Source organism: Prionailurus bengalensis, chromosome D4 (genome assembly GCF_016509475.1).
Source record: "Prionailurus bengalensis isolate Pbe53 chromosome D4, Fcat_Pben_1.1_paternal_pri, whole genome shotgun sequence".
NCBI lineage: Eukaryota > Metazoa > Chordata > Mammalia > Carnivora > Felidae > Prionailurus > Prionailurus bengalensis.
The window spans coordinates 30982209-30998714 of NC_057359.1; the positions used below are offsets into that span (position 1 = coordinate 30982209).

Here is a 16506-nt window from a genome sequence, read left to right on the forward strand (position 1 = left end):
AAACAAGACTATGAGCTTGATTCCAAGAGAAAAAAGAAGAAAAAATTAAAAAAAGAATAAGGGGGTGGGGGGTGGGAAAATAAGCTTGGTCCTATTTCCACTAGTACTGCAAGTGTCATTTTGAAGCAATTGATTTTAAGTGCCCTTGGTGCATGGGGGGTGCTGGCTGTGGTGGTCTTCTGGAGGAGAGGCCCACTGTGTTTGCTCAGAGTCATTCTTGCCCTAGTGAATAAGCAGTTGCAGGCACAGGGGGCAAGTTTTTTGTAAGCGGGTCCTACCTTCACTGGGGCCTGCTGTGTTGCTCTCTGAAGACCCATAGTGGTGGTGTTGGAGAAAAATGGTGCCACCCCAATCTTTTGTCCGTGGACAGGGGATCTCACACCCCACACACTATTCAGGCAGCCCTCACAGAATAGTGACTGCAGTCAGCTCGCTCTGTGCCTCAACTCTCCTGAGTTTTTTCTTTGGCGTGCAGCTGGGATTCAAAACTTGAAGTCCTAAAAGACCAGGTACCACGCAGATCCATTCCCCTCTTCCAGAGTAGAGTCTCTCCACACTGTGTCTCTATCCTCTTCATAGTGTTATCACTTTGATTGGTTTGCAAGTATTGAACCATACTTGCATCCTGGGAAAAATCCCACTTGATTGGGGTGAATGAATTTTTTAAATGTATTGTTGGACTTGGTTTGCTAGTATTTTGTTGTCGATTTTTGTATCTATGTTCATCAGAGATATTGGCCTGTAATTCTCTCTTTTTGTGTGTATCTTTATCTTTGTGTGTATAGTATCTTTATCTCATTGTGGTATCAAGGGTAATTATGGCTTCATAGAATGAATGCTTTCCTTCCACTCCTATTTTTTTAAATAGTTTGAGAAGTTTGCTTTAAATGTCTGGTAGAATTCAGCTGTGAAATCATCTGGTCCTGGACTTTTGTTTGTTGTGAGTTTTTTGATTACTGATTAAATCTCATTGTGATAATTGGTCTTTTCATATTTTCTATTTCTTCCTTCTTCAGCTTTGGAATGTTATACATTTCTAGGAATTTATGCATTTCTTCTAGGTTGTTCAATTTGTTGGCATATAATTTTTCATAAAATGTTCTTTTAATCCTTTGTATTTCTGTGGTGGCGATTGATATTTCTCCTCTTTTATTTTTGATTTTGTTTATTTGAGTTCTCTCTCTCTTTCTTTTGGATATATCTGGCTAGACGTTTTTCAATTTTGTTGATCTTTTCAAAGAAACAGCTCCTGATTTCATTAGAAATAGGAGAATAGAATAGAACAGAATTCTGTTTTTTTTAAGTTTCTTTTTCATATTTCTGTTCTAATCTTTATTATTTCCTTTCTTCTATTGGTTTTGGGTTTCATTTGTTCTTTTTCTACCTCCTTTGGGTGTAAGGTTAGGTGGTTTATTTGAGATTTTTCTTACTTTTACTCCTGTATTGCTAGAAAGTTCCCTCTTAGTACCGCTTCTCTCGCATTCCAAAGATTGTGGACTGTTGTGTTTTCATTTCCATTTGTCTCAAGTTATTTTTTTATTTTCCCTTGATTTCTTTGTTGACCCATTCATTGTTTAGTAACATGTTATTTAATCTCCCTTTATATGTACTCTTTCCAGATTTTTTCTTGCAGTTGATTTCTAGTTTTATAGCATTGTTGTCAAAAAGATGCATGGTATAATTTGATATTTCCTAATGTGGAGACTTGTTTGTGGACTAATATGCAATCTATTCTGGAGAATGTTCCATGTGCCCTTGAAAAGAATGTATATTCTGATATTTTAAGGCGGAATGTTCTGAATATATCTGTTAGATCTGTGTGATTCAACAACACTGTTTCCTTGTTTATTTTCTATTTGATTGAACTATCCATCAATGTAAATTGGTGTTAAACTCCTCTACTTTTATGGTATTACTATCAATTACTTCTTTTAGGTTTGTTATTAGCTGCTTTATGTATTTGGGTCTTCCATTTGGGGTGCATAAATATTTACAAATGTTATATCTTTTTGTTGGAGTGTTCCCTCTATGATTATATAGTGTCTTTCTTTGTTACAATTTTTGTTATTTTGTTCAATACAAGTATTGCTACCCATTTTCACATCCATTTGTATGATAAATACTTCTCCATCCTTTTATTTTCAATCTGCATGTGTCTTTAGGTTTGAAATGTGTCTCTTGTAGGCAGTGTAAGGATGGCACTTGCTCTTTTATCCATTCTGTCACCCTATATCCTTTGAGTGGAGACTTTTGCCCATTTACATTCAAAGTAATTAGTGGTAGACATGTACTTATTGCTATTTTTTACTTTTTTTTGTTTTTACTTGTTTTACTTGTTTTACTTGTTTTTTTGTTTGTTTTACTTGTTTTATGGTTGATTTTGTAGTTCTTCTCTGTTACTTTCTTTTCTTGCTCTCTTCTCTCATGGTTTGCTGGCTTTATTTAGTGATATACTTGGATTCTTTTCTCTTTGTTTAGTGCATATCTGTTATTGGTTTTTGATTTGTGTTACTATTTGGTCTTTATCTTTCTGGTATGTCTGAATTGTAGCCTTGTTGGATAGAGTATTCTTGGCTGCAGGTTTTTTTCCTTTCAGCATTTTGAATATATCTTGCCATTCCCTTCTGGCCTGAAAAATTTTTGCTGAAAACTCAGTTGATAGCCCTGTGGAGTTTGCCTTGTATGTAACTGTTTTCTTTTCTCTTGCTGCTTTTTAAATTCTCTCTTTATCACTGTTTTTTGCCATTTTAAGTACTATGTGTCTTATTGCGGACTTTTGTGTTGATTTTGTTTGAGGCTGTATGTGCCTCTTGGATCTGGATTTCTGTTTCCTACCCAGATTCAAGATGTTTTCAGGTATTAATTTTTCAAATAAGTTTTATGTCTTCTCCTTCTGGGATTCCTATAATGGGAATGTTTTTACATTTGATGGTGTTGCTGAATTCCGTAAGTCTATTTTGATTCATTATTTTTTTTCTCACCTGTTAAGTTTCTTTCTTTCCATTACCCTGTCCTCCAGATCACTGATCTGCTTCTTTCAATCTATTATGTATTGTGTATTATGTATTGTGTGTTGCTGAGTTCTTTATTTCTGATTCATTCTTTTTTATGTTTTGTATCTTTTTGTTAAGATTCTCACCAGGTCCTCCATTCTTAAGTTCAGTGAGTATCTTTATGACCATTTTTTCTTTTTTTGTATTCTCTATCAGGCATATTACTTATCTCCATTTCGCTTGAGTCTCTTGCTTTGATTTTGTTCTGTTCTCTTATTTTAGGACATATTCATCTGTATCCTCTTTTGTCTAATTCTGTGTCTGTTTGTATGTATTAGGAAAGTCAGCTATGTCTTCTGCTCTTGAAAGTAGTGGCCTTATGAAGAAGAGATCCTGTTGTGCCCTGCAGTGCATTGTCACCTGTTTATCAGAACATTGTGCTTCAGGGGTGTGTGCTTTGTGTATTATACACACTCTGCTGTTGTGGCTGAGTTGCTTTTGTCTTCAGTACAGTCATCTGCAATGGTTCTTCACCTGTTATCAGCAAGGTTTGGGTCCTGTGTCATCAGTGGGTCAGTCTGGGGCTGCTTTTGGCTTGAGTTGAGTCAAACCAGGTGTTTGCCAGAGATATAGTACCACCAAGCTGCAGAGAGCTTTTCCTGCATGGTCCTTGAGAGGCCTTCATTGGTGGGTGGGGCCTGTAGTTAGATCTGATATCTTCCCCCAGGCCACTCCTGGGGCATAGTTGAACTGATGCGTGTGATTACGTTTCCAACCTCCCAGGGCAAGAGTTAACTTTGGATTAGTGCTGGTCCCTGTTGGGGCTGTTTGCACACTGCCAGGCTTGTGGCATTGTTTTGGATAGCTTCCAGCCAAGGCATATTAGAGGGGGTAGGGGCATGTTGTTAGAAATTTAGGTGGTGAATATTGGTGCTGAACTAGTTCTTTCAGGTGTCTGTGTGCCTAGACTGGGGGGTGGAAGAGGGAAATGGTGTCTGCCAGCTCTTTTGTTCTTGGAAAAGTCTCCCAATGATCTTTACCCCTCCAGCACATGCTCTGAAATCTGCTCCCTTTCATATACCTTAGTGATTTTTCAAACTGCTGCTTCTTTGTTGTATCTCTGTGGGCTGTTATTTGCACTTTCTTTTTAAGGGTGACAAATGAGTTTCTTTTCGCTCTTCTGGCTCTCTCAGAGCCAAGCCTGCTGATTTTTAAAGTTCTGGGTATTGAGCCCCATTGATTATGGGAACTCATGAAATTCATCCTTTCTGGTTTTCAAAGCCAAATTCTAGGAGATTCATCTTCTGTGTGCAGATTCCCCATGCCTGGAGTGCTGGGAATGAGGGTCTTGTTCTCTCCCCTTTCTGAGCCCATGGTGTCCCTCCCTCAGACAGTCCTGCAGGTTCATTTAGCTCCCAACCATATCTCTGCTCTTGCTATCCTCTTTGATGTGGCCTCTTTTCTACATTTGGCTTTGGAGAGTCAGTTCTGCCAGTCTTTGGATTATTCTCTGGGTTATTTACACTGATGTGGGTGTTATCTAGTTGTATCCATAGGATGAGGTGATCTTAGGATCCTCCTACTCCTCTACTTTCCCAAGAAGCCTACAACCATAAATTTAACTGAGCACTGCTTTGTATTTGTTAATTTCCCTGTGATTTCTTCTTTGACCCACTATTTCATTAAGAGTGTCGTTTAAGCATAGGAACTGGTGGACATGGTGGTGGCCTTGGGTATTGTGACTGATGTGCTGGTGGTATCTGAAATACTTTTTGGTGGTCACACTTGTCTGCACTGGCTGATTGTTGTGCATCTGGCAGCATGTCTGTGAGTGAGATCTTCGTGGAGCTGCAGGGCTTTTTGGCTGCCAAGCAGGACATCTAAGAGGAAATCTGAAAAGTTGTACAAAGTTTATAACAAACAGCTTGAGCGATTTTAACTCTACTGCAGGGGGTCCAGCAGGGTCCTGGTTTTCAGGATATTCCAAAGAGGTGTTTGAAAGCTTGAGAACACTTTGGTACAGTAAAAACACATTTAATGTCTTCAGAGACCAAGTTCTCTGCTGAACAGTATTACGGATTTCATGAGCACTGGGGGTTTGTGCTGCAGCTTTTGGTCTTCTTGGTAACATTTGTTGTGTATTTGGAATCAGAAACACTAATGACTCCAGAAGTGGTTACTGAAGTTCTTGGCATTGAGCCATATTGGGAGAAAGGATTTCATCTGGATGTAGAAGATCATCTTTCAGGAGTTCTAATTCTTGCCAGTGGATTTTCTTTTTTTTTTTTTTTTTTAAATTTTTTTTAATTTTTGGGACAGAGACAGAACATGAACAGGCGAGGGGCAGAGAGAGAGGGAGACACAGAATCGGAAACAGGCTCCAGGCTCTGAGCCATCAGCCCAGAGCCCGACGCGGGGCTCGAACTCACGGACCGCGAGATCGTGACCTGGCTGAAGTCGGACACTTAACCGACTGCGCCACCCAGGCGCCCCGCCAGTGGATTTTCAAGGCTCTCTGTCAACAGTGTGACTGTTGGAGGCTACTCCCAGATCCTCCACATCTACACTTTCATTAATGAACTGAATTCTAGCTTCTGCCTTCCCAACCCGAAAAACGACTCCCTGAGGAATTGCTGTGATGGCTTCAAGTATGATCTGAAAAAAGTAGAGGAGGTGGTCTATGATCTCACCATCCAGGGCTTCAGTAAGGAGACAGCAGTGGCTTATGCAGAGAAATAGGTGGCCATCTATGCGCCTGGCCGTGCTGACTTCAGTGGTTGCCAGTGAGTGTGAGCACAGTGTCTCTCAAGGTAGTTAGGATTGTCCTGTTGCTAAATACCATGCTTTATTTTCTTAACCAGTGTGTGGTGTAATTATCAAAATCGAAACAATTTGGGGGGGGGTAAAAATATAACCTTCACAAGGACAGATTTTCTTTATTGTTTTAGTGAATTTGCTCTGTAATTCAGTGTATTCCAGTTTTGTCAAAAAATGTAAGTGTCAGTCTCTTTGTGAAGTCCTTTTCTTGCTTACCCTGATGCTGTTGATTTACTGACTGGGACGTTTCTTGTCTTCTGGTTTTTTTTGTTTTTGTTTTGTTTTTTGTTTTTAAAGAGTGTTGTGTTGTCTAATTTCCATTTATTGGTGAATTTTAAAGTTTTTTTTTTTCTAGGTTTGTGATGAGAAGAGTTTTTTTTTTTTATAATTTCAGTCTTTTATTGTTTTAAATTGTTTTGTTTAACGTTTATTTATTTTCGAGACAGAGACAGAGCATGAACAGGGGAGGGTCAGAGAGAGGGAGACACAGAATCCGAAACAAGCTCCACGCTCTGAGCTGTCAGTACAAAGCCCGACGCGGGGCTCGAACTCACGGGCCGCGAAATCATGACCTGAGACGAAGTCGGCCACCTAACCTACTGAGCTACCCAGGCGCCCCCTCATTCTTTTAAAATTTATTAAGATTTGTTTTGTGTTCTAACATATAATCTGCCCTGGACAATGACCCACATGCACTTGAGAAAAATATATACTCTGCTGTTATTTGGTGGTGTGTTCTTTATACATCTGTTAAGCTTAATTAGTTTGCAGGTTGTTCAAATAATCTTTTCCTTATTAATCTTTTGACTGGTTGTTCTATTCATTACTGATTATGTGTATTGACGTCTCCAACTGTAATTGTAGAATTACCTATTTCCCCTTTCAATTCTGTCAATTTTTTCATAAATTTTGGAGGTCTGGTGTTCAGTGCATGTATATTAGTGATTGTTATTTATTTCAGTGAATAAGTTCTTTAATCAATAAAATATCACCTTTCTTTGTCTCTTGTGACAGTTTCTGGTGTAGTCTATTTTATCTGATAATAGTATAGGCATCCAAGCTGTCTTTTGGTTACTATTGATATAGGACATCTTTTTCTATCCCTTCACTTTTGTTGAAATAGATCCAAAGTATGTCATTTGTAAGCAGCATATTCTTGGATCATTTTAAAATTCATTCTGCTAATCACTACCCACTTGAGAGTTTAATCTATTTACACTGAAAGTAATTACTGATAAACAAGGGCTTACCTGTAATATTCTGTTATTTCCTTCTGTAGTCTTACAGCTTTTTTGCTCCTCATATCTTCCATTACGTCCTTCATTTGTGTTTACTTGATTTTTGTAGTGATACACTTTGAACCCATTTTCATTTCATTTTGTGTATATTTTATAGATATTTTTATTGTGGTTACCATAGATGTTATATATAATATGTTGAAGTTGGAGCAATCTAATTTTAATTGATGCCAACTTAACTTCAATCACATACAAAACTTCTACTCCCAAATAGCTCCATTCCTCTTCTTGATGTTACTGATATCAGAAATTACATCTTTATACATTATGTGTATAATAACATAGACTTATAATTATTTTTTATGTATCTGTCTCTTAAAATCAGTAGAAAAAAGTTAAAAACCAAAATTACAATAATATTGGTGTATGTACTTGCCCACATGTTTACTTTAACTAAAGATCTTTATTTCTTCATGTGGCTTCCAATTACTGTCTGGCATTCTTTCATTTCAACCTGAAGGATTTCCTTTAGTATTTCTAAAAGGGCATGTGTAGTAGTAATGACTGCCCTCAGCTTTTGTTTATCTGGGTCTTAATTTCTGCCTTGTTTTTCAGTAAATGTCTTGCTGGATATAGAATTTCAGGTTGGACATTTTTTTTCTTTTAGCACCTTAAATATACAATCCTATTGTCTTCTGGTTTCCAAGGTTTCTTATTAGAAATTACCTGATAATTTCCTTGAAGATCCCTTATAAGTAATTGTAGTGTAAGTGCCTGACATTAGCTTTTTTGATTATAGTGTAAGAGGCTGATATTAAGCTTTGATTGTTAGAGACATCCATTTCAAAGATATCCATCTTGAATAAACATACTGCCCCCAGTATGACAGAACTACTGGCTAAACAACTAATAAGGAGTCAAGCCTCCTCCACCCATTGAGTTCCCCTTTCAGAAAGCCTTGTTTTTTCAAAGTTCCCTGACCGTTGTTTCTGAGGTGCAGCTTATAATCATATAAGAGTTGCCAGGGCTGGTCCCACTACAACTTTGGCTCCAGCTGGGAAGTGTCACAAGCAGCATGTGCCCAAGGGAGTGCCTCAGGAATTCCTAGCTGCTGTCATTATTGATAGGCTGAGACTATCAATGAAGCAGTAATGAATTGTTTCTTTCTTGCTGCTCTGAAGATTCTTTTTGTCTTTGTCTTTTGGTAATTTGATTATACTGTGTCCCAAGCTGAGTTTCTTTGAGTTTATCCAACTTGGAGTTTGTTCACCTTGTTGTAGATATGTATCTTTCAGCAAATTTGAGGAAATTTCAGCCATTATTTCTTAAACTAATCTTTCTATTTCTCTCTCTTCTCCTGGGATCTCCATATTATGTGTGATTTTTTGTTGTTGTTGTTGAAAATTATTTGTTTGACTATTATAACATGGTAACTCTGGAATTCAGATTCTCCCCATTCTTTAGGGTTTGGTGTTTAGTTTTTTGATTGTCAAAGACTGTAGTACTCCATTTTTTGAGACTTTTCATCTATTTTTGCAAAAACTGCTTTTTGCTCTGTGTGGTAACTGAAGTCTCTATTCCTTTAGCTCATGTTTAGCTAATGTTTTAACAAAGATTTCCTTGAATACCAAGAACTCCCCTTGGGCTTTGCAAATTGACCTTATGTTAGTTAGAGTAGTCCTTTAGCACTTAGCTAAGTTTGTCCTGAGCCTAGGAATCAACCCAAGGTGAAAGCTTAAAGTCTTCTTAGGTCTTTCTGGGCATGCATGTGGCTTTCTAAATTCCTTTGTATACATGGCTGCTTCCGAATGTTCTAATTTCTTAAACAGTCTCACCTCAGCTTCTCTAGACCTCAAATGGCTTCTTATATATTTTCACTTGCAATCTCTTGCCCCAGACATCTGTGAATCTTATAGGTACTAAGAGCAGCTCCCACCATGTATCTGCCCAACTTCCAAGTTATATGTAACAGACATGTGCCTTGTATCTCCCAGTTTAAAACAGGTACACACAACTTTCAAGAAAGGTCTGCTTTGTTCCCAGCTCAAGGAAGGGAACTGGAAACTGAACTGCTGTTGCTTCAACACCAAAATCACTGTCATGACTGCAAGGGGAAGGAATGAGTACAAGTGTCACAAAACTTTCCTATTAGTTTGAAGATGTTTTTTCTTGATCAGATGTTTGCCTGATTGCTATAAACCTTTGACTTTTTCCACAGCTATGACAAAGTTGGTTCAGACAGTTTCCCCCCCCCCCACCCCCACCCAGTAGTTCTATGGGAGAAACAAGAGCTTGGAGCCTACTCCACAGTTGTGCTTACATATCTGAATAGATTTTTCATTTCATTTCATTTCATTTCATTTCATTTCATTTCAAAATTTTTAAATGATCAGATTTTAGTTTTGTTTACATTATTTTCAATTTCTAATTTTACTGAACTGTGATATTTGTATTTTGTGGAGTTTATTGAAAATTTTTTTGGTTCTAATATACTTTTATATTTTCTGAATGTACTGTCAACATTGGTTAATTATTTTTAGAGCACACAGTTTAAAAGACACATCTAGATATTTATTAGGTTCACTTTTCAAATATTCTATGTATATATTTTAGAGCAGAGTTTCTCAAATTTGTCACTATTAACATTTTGGACCAGATGATTCTTGGTTGTATGCATGTATGATGGAGGTAGTTGTGGTTGTCCTGTGCTTTATAAGATATTTAGCAGCATCCCTAGTTTCTACATGAAATACTAGTAGTATCATCTCTCAGTTGTGACAACCAAAAATATCTCCAGAGATTGCTAAATGTCCTGTGGTGGGCAAAATCAGCTTCTGTTGAGCACCATTGTTCTAGAGTATGGATTAGCAAAAAGTTTTTCTGTAAAAGGCCAGATAATAAATATTTCAGACTTTGTAGGCCATGTGGTCCCTGTCATTAGACAACTATGCCTTTGTAGTATAAAGGCAGTAGCTGACAATACATAAAAGAACTGAAGTGGCTGAGTTCCAAAATCTTAATTTATAAAAACAGGTATCAGGTTGAATTCGGCTCAAGGCCTGTAGTTATTGCACTGTATTGCCAACCTTTGTATTGTATTGTTTGTATTGTATTGTACTGTATTGCCAACCTTTGTTCCAGAACTTCAATTGCTCTCTACTACATTTGGTATAAAATCCGGGAGTATATTAAGGTCTACTATACCTAATTTGTTTCCCTTTATCCTTATATCTCTTACAATTTTTTTATGGATCCTGATAACTTATTTGATACACAGATATTTAAAACTTTTATTATCCCTTGAAACTGGTCTTTTAAAAACATCATTTGAGTGCTGGTTTTCTGGTTTAATATTGTTTTGTTTGAATTCAACATGTGGCAGCTAGGTAAATAAACCCTGAATTATTTGTACATTTATTAGCTTATTAATGTATTATTTTATATTTCAGTCTGCATTATTTTTGGATATCTTTCTTTTTTACAATCTGATAGCACTTAATAGGTAACTTTATATTAGTTGATGTGGCAGATAAATTTGTTGTACTTTATGTTGAATTATAATGTAAAAAAGTAAAAGAAAAAAATATTTTTAGTAATAGTTCTATTCTCATTGTTCCATTGATTTTTCTTCTAATAATTACAAAATATTGTGTTCTGCTCTACTAAGTACCTTTATAATTATAAACTTTTGTATTTTATGAATCTTCTATTTCCATGTATCTAATAATCCCATATTATAGAACCAATGATAAAATTAATGTTTTTTCTTTCTTTCTAACCATCCTTTAATCCCTATTTTAGTGCCTTTTAAAATGTTTCTCAGTTTTTATCATTTTACTATTAAATATAAATCTATAACTTGATTTGTCAGTTGTAAATGATATAACTGGGCTTCTAGCTTCTAAAGATGAAAGAATCAATATGTTTACATTGCATTGGTTATGTTACACTTTCACCTTCCATAGTATGCTGGATCCATTCTTTGTTAATTTCCAAAGATAAAAACCTCTAAAAATTCCCATCTGTAACTGATCACTTTGGATTTAATTTTCCCTGGATACCTTCTGCTAGTACTCAATAACTCACCTGTCTGGCTCCTATTTAGAGATTCTTCCTCTAATAACCATGGATTTTTTCCTTCCTCCAACTTGAAGATCACATATGTTTTTCTAATACTGTACTCTATAAATGGAAAATAATTTAGGACTTAGATCAGCTGCATGTGCTTCAATACTTCTGAATGTAAAGGAAGCTATAGCTTAAGAGCTGCACATTGATGGGATTCATCTGAGGTGCTTATTTTTGAGGAGATGACAAAAGAATGAATCTCCTTAGATCCCTGAATCTCAGGACAAAATAATATTAACTTCTAAAAATGGCCCAGGTGCTTTGGGTTTTATAAAAGGGACCACATAGGGATTTCACTTTACTTCCTCATGTCAAACAAAGTAGAGAACCATACAAAATTGGACAATAGGCAGTGCAAAATCAGACAATGACAGGGAACTCTTAGGAAAAAGGAAACAACTTGGGTGAACCCTATTTTGGCCAGAGTTTGGAAAATTTCTATGGCACAGCATAACAAAGGGACCCCCCCTGCCCCACCCACCACGCCTCCAAAAAAAAGCCTGACAGTCTCAATAAGTTGAGGAGACAATGTTAGGAGTTTAGAATGCTGAGGCAACTAGAATTTGCCAGACAAAACACTGGAGAGGAAAGAGCTGCACTAAGTGAGAGCCATGAGATCTGCAGAAAGGTCTCTGTGAATCTTTGGCTGAGTATGGACTTGTGCTTGCATGTAAGAAAACTATTCAAGGTTAGGGAAAGAACTGCTGGGAAGGTGTAGAGTGGAAAATACAAAAAAAAAGGAAGTTTTTTATCCCACCAGCCAGAGTGGAAAGGTTTCTTAATTAATGGAGGATATGTAGAATAACCTAAAGGCTACAGGAACAAAATTGGTACTGGAACAAAATTAGCCCTAAACCAGAAGGTGTTCTGAATCCTATGGAACAAAGCTTAATAGCAGACCTTGAGAGGATCAAACTAATTCCAAATAACATAGCTTTATTCCAGAGAAAGCCCCAAAACATTTTAAAATACCAAAAAATATAGCACCCAATAATGTAAAATCCATAACAACTAGAATCTAATAAAAAAAATTACAAAGCATGCAAAGAAGGCACATATGACCCTTAACCAGGAGAAATGTTAATTAGTAGAAACCGAACAGGATATGACACATATGATAAAAGTAGCAATCATGAAAAACAGGATTGCATTCTTGAGGCAATGACGTGGCAAGGTCTGCTCATCCTCCATGATGCGCATGTGTCTGTACAGGGTCCTTTGAGCAGGGCCCAGATGCTTCCACTCCTCCTTGGTGAATTCCACAGTCACATCCTTGAATGATGGTGCTACCTGTAACAGCACATTTCTGATCAATCTGGAGTGTTTAGAAACTGGTGACATGACCTCTGAAAACTCTTATATAATGTTTACTGTTAACAGTTTAAAACAAAATATAAAATAAATAAAATTATAAAATGTTATTAAAAACCTAACTCTGTCTTATACTCTGAGGCATCACACAATTAGTATCAATATTATTTTCATGTCCTAATTCATCTGTATATATTTCAAAAATATGTACATATGCTACCAGTTAATATTACTACTGATAAAACTTATGCCTTAAATTTTTTTTTAATATTTATTTATTTTTGAGAGAGAGAGAGGAAAGGAGGAGCAGAGAGAGGGAGACACAGAATCTGAAGCAGGCTCCAGGCTCCAAGCTGTCAGCACTGAGCCTGACACGGGGCTCGAACCCATGAACCATGAGGTCATGAACTGAGCTGAAGTTGGACGCTTAACCAACTGAGCCACCCATGTGCCCCAAACTTAGTACCTTCTTAAAGATAAAGTCATTATAAATAGGCTTCCCATAATCATTTCCTGTATACCAGTGACTCACTAGGGTACACACATCCTCACTCTGGGTCCTCTGCTAGGGTAATGGGGAATCAATAAAGAGGTCCATTTAAACCCTGGAGGTAGTACTCAGAACCATGCTTGTATTTCAGAGGCACATATTTATATTCAATTGATTCCCAACAGAGGTAACCAAGGCAATCCAACAGATAAAGTATATACTTCTCAACAAATGGTGCTATAACTTTCAAACTTATAAAAGGAAAAAAAAAGTGACAGGCTTGTGACCATATTAGGCAAATATTTCTTAGATAAGACACACAAAAAAGTATAAGTTACTGTTATGGGCTGAACTGTGTCTCCCATGTATGTTGAAGCCTTAACCCCTAATGTGGCTGTATTTGGAGATAGGGCCAGACCATAAGGAGGTAATTAAGGTTAAATGAGGTAATAAAGGTGGGGTCCTGATCTGATAGAATTGATGTCCTTAGAGGAAGAGGTAGAGGCACCTGAGAACACTCTCGTTCTGTGTGTGTGCACAGATAAAAGGCCGTGTGAGGACACAGAAGGTGGCCCTCTGCAAGCCAGGAAGAGAGATTGCACCAGAAACCAATACTGATCACATCTTGCTCTTGAACTTATGTTGTTGAATCTACCTGGTCTGTGGTATTTTGTTATGGCAGTCCAAATAGATTAGTACACCCATGAAATAAAAGCATTGAAAATTATGAAAATTGATAAATTTAAACCTCTCCTCTTTTTTTCTTTAAGATTTTATTTAATTTCCAGTTAGCTAACATATAGTATAATATTAGTTTCAGGTGTACAAATCAGTTATTCAATATTTACATGCAACACCCAGTACTCATCACAAGTGTACTTCTTAACACCATCACCTATTTAACCTGTTTCCCACATACCTCCCCTCTGGTAACCATCAGTTTGTTCTGTATAGTTGAGTATGGTTCTTGGTTTGCCTCCCTCTTTCTTTTTCTTTCCCTATGATCATTTGTTTTGTTTCTTAAAATTCTACATATGAGTGAAATCATATGATACTTGTCTTTCTCTGACTGACTTATTTCGCTTAGCATAATACTCTGTAGCTCCATCCACATTGTTGCAAATGGCAAGATTTCATTCTTTTTTATGGCTGAGTGATATTCCATTATATATATATATATATATATATATAAATTCATCTGTCATCCATTCATGTGTCAATGGATGCTTGGGCTATTTCCATAATTTGGCTGTTGTAGATAATGCTGCTACAAACATTGGGGTGCATGTATCCTTTTGAAGTAGTATTTTTGTATTCTTTGGGTGAATACCAGTAATGCAATTTCTGGGTCAAAGAGTTCTATTTTTAACTTTTGGAGGAAACTCTACACCATTTTTCAGAACACTGCACCAGTTGGCATTCTCAACAGTGTAGAAGGGTTCCCCTTTCCCCATATCCTCACCAGCATCTGTTGTTTCTTATTGTTGATTTTAGCCATTGTGACAGGTGTGAGGTCATACCGTAGTTTTGATTTGTATTTCCCAGATGATGAGTGATGTTGAGAATCTTCTCATGTGTCTGTTAGCCATCTGGATATCTTCTTTGGGAAAATGTCTATTCTATCTTCTGACCATTTTTTAATTGTATTATTTGTTTTTTAGCTGTTGAGTTTTTTAAGTTCTTTATATATTTTGTATGCTAACCTTTTATCAGATATGTTGCTTGCAAATATCTTCTTCTATTCCATAGGTTGCTTTTTAGTTTTGTTGATTGTTTCCTTTGCTGTGCAGAAGCTTTTATTTTGATGAACTCCCAATAGTTTATTTTTCCTTTTGTTTCCCTTGCCTCAGGAGAGACATATCTAGAAAGAAGTTACTGTGGCTGATGACAAGGGTTACTGCATGTGTTCTCCTCTGGTATTTTAACGGTTTCCTGTCTCACATTTAGGTCTTTCATCCATTTTGAATTTGTTTTTGTGTATAGTCTAAGACAGTACTCCAGTTCCATTCTTTTGCATGTTGCTGTCCAGTTTTCCCAACACCGTATGTTAAAGAGACTGTCTTTTCCCCATTGGATAATCTTTCCTGTTTTGTGTAACATTAATTGACCTTATAGGTGTGGGTTCATTTCTGGGTTTTCTATTCTGTTCCATTGATCTGTGTCTATTTTTGTGCCAGTACCATACTGTTTTGATCACTACAGCTTTGTAACATAACTTGAAATCTGTAATTGTGATGCCTTCAGTTTTTTCTTTTCAAGATTGTTTTGGCTATTTGGGGTCTTTTGCAGTTCCATACAAATCTTAGGATTGTTCTACGTTGGTGAAAAATGATGTTGGTATTTTGATAGGGATTGCATTGCATGTATAGAATGCCTTGTGTAGTATAGACATTTTAACAATATTTGTTCTTCCAATCCATGAGCATGGAATGTCTTTCCATTTCTTTGTGTCTTCTTCAATTTCTTTCATCAGTGTTTTATAGTTTCCAGAGTACAGATCCTTCACCTCTGTGGTTAGGTTTATTAGTAGCTATCTCATGGTTTTTGGTGCAATTGTAAAAGGGATGAAGTCCTTAATTTCTCTTTCGGCTGCTTCATTATTGGTGTATAGAAATGCATCAGATTTCTTTATGTTGATTTTGTATCCTGAGACTTTACTGAATTCATGTATCAGTTCTCATAATTTTTTGGTGGAGTCTTTCAGGTTTTTTATATAGAGTATCATGTCATCTGCAAATAGTTAAACTTTTACTTCTTCCTTGCTGATTTAGATGCCTTTTATTTATTTGTGTTGTCTGATGGCTATAGCTAGGACTTTTGTATTATGTTAAGTAACAGTGGTGAGAGAGGACATCCCTATCTTGTTCCTGACCATAGAGGAAAAGCTATCAGTTGTTCCCCATTGATTATTATATTAGCTGTGCATTTTTTGTATATGGCTCCCTTAGTATGTTGAGGTATGTTCCCTCTAAAACAACTTTGTTGAGGGTTTTTATCATGAATAGATGTTTGTACTTTGTCAAATGCTTTTTCTGCATCTATTGAAAGGATCATATGGTTCTTATTCTTTCTTGTATTATTGTGGTGTATCATGCTCATTGATTTGTGACTATTGAACCACCTTTGAATTTTGGGACTAAATCCCACTTGAACATGGTGAGTGAATCTTGGATTTGATTTGCTGGCATTTTGCTGAGAATTTTTACATCTATGTTCATTAGGGATACTGGCCTGTAGTTCTCTTTTTTAGTGGAGTCTTTATCTGATTTTGGTATCAGGGTAATGCTGACCTCATAGAATGAGGTTGGAAATTTTCCTTCCTTTTCTATTTTTTGGAATAGTTTGAGAAGAATAGGCATTAACTCTTTTTAAAATGTTTGGTAGAATTCCCCTGTGAGGCCAGGGTTTTGTTTGTTGGGAGATTTATGTTACTGATTCAATGTCTTTGCTGGTTATCGGTCTATTCAATTTTTCTGTTTCTTCCTGTTTCAGTTTTGGAAGTTTATATGTTTCTAGGGATTTATCCATT

General features: G+C 36.6%; 1 pseudogene; it reads left to right on the forward strand.

Annotated features, from left to right (window-relative positions):
* Positions 1-4663: 4663 nt before the first annotated feature.
* Positions 4664-5732, forward strand: LOC122474959 (annotated as a pseudogene).
* The last annotated feature ends 10774 nt before the right edge of the window (positions 5733-16506 follow it).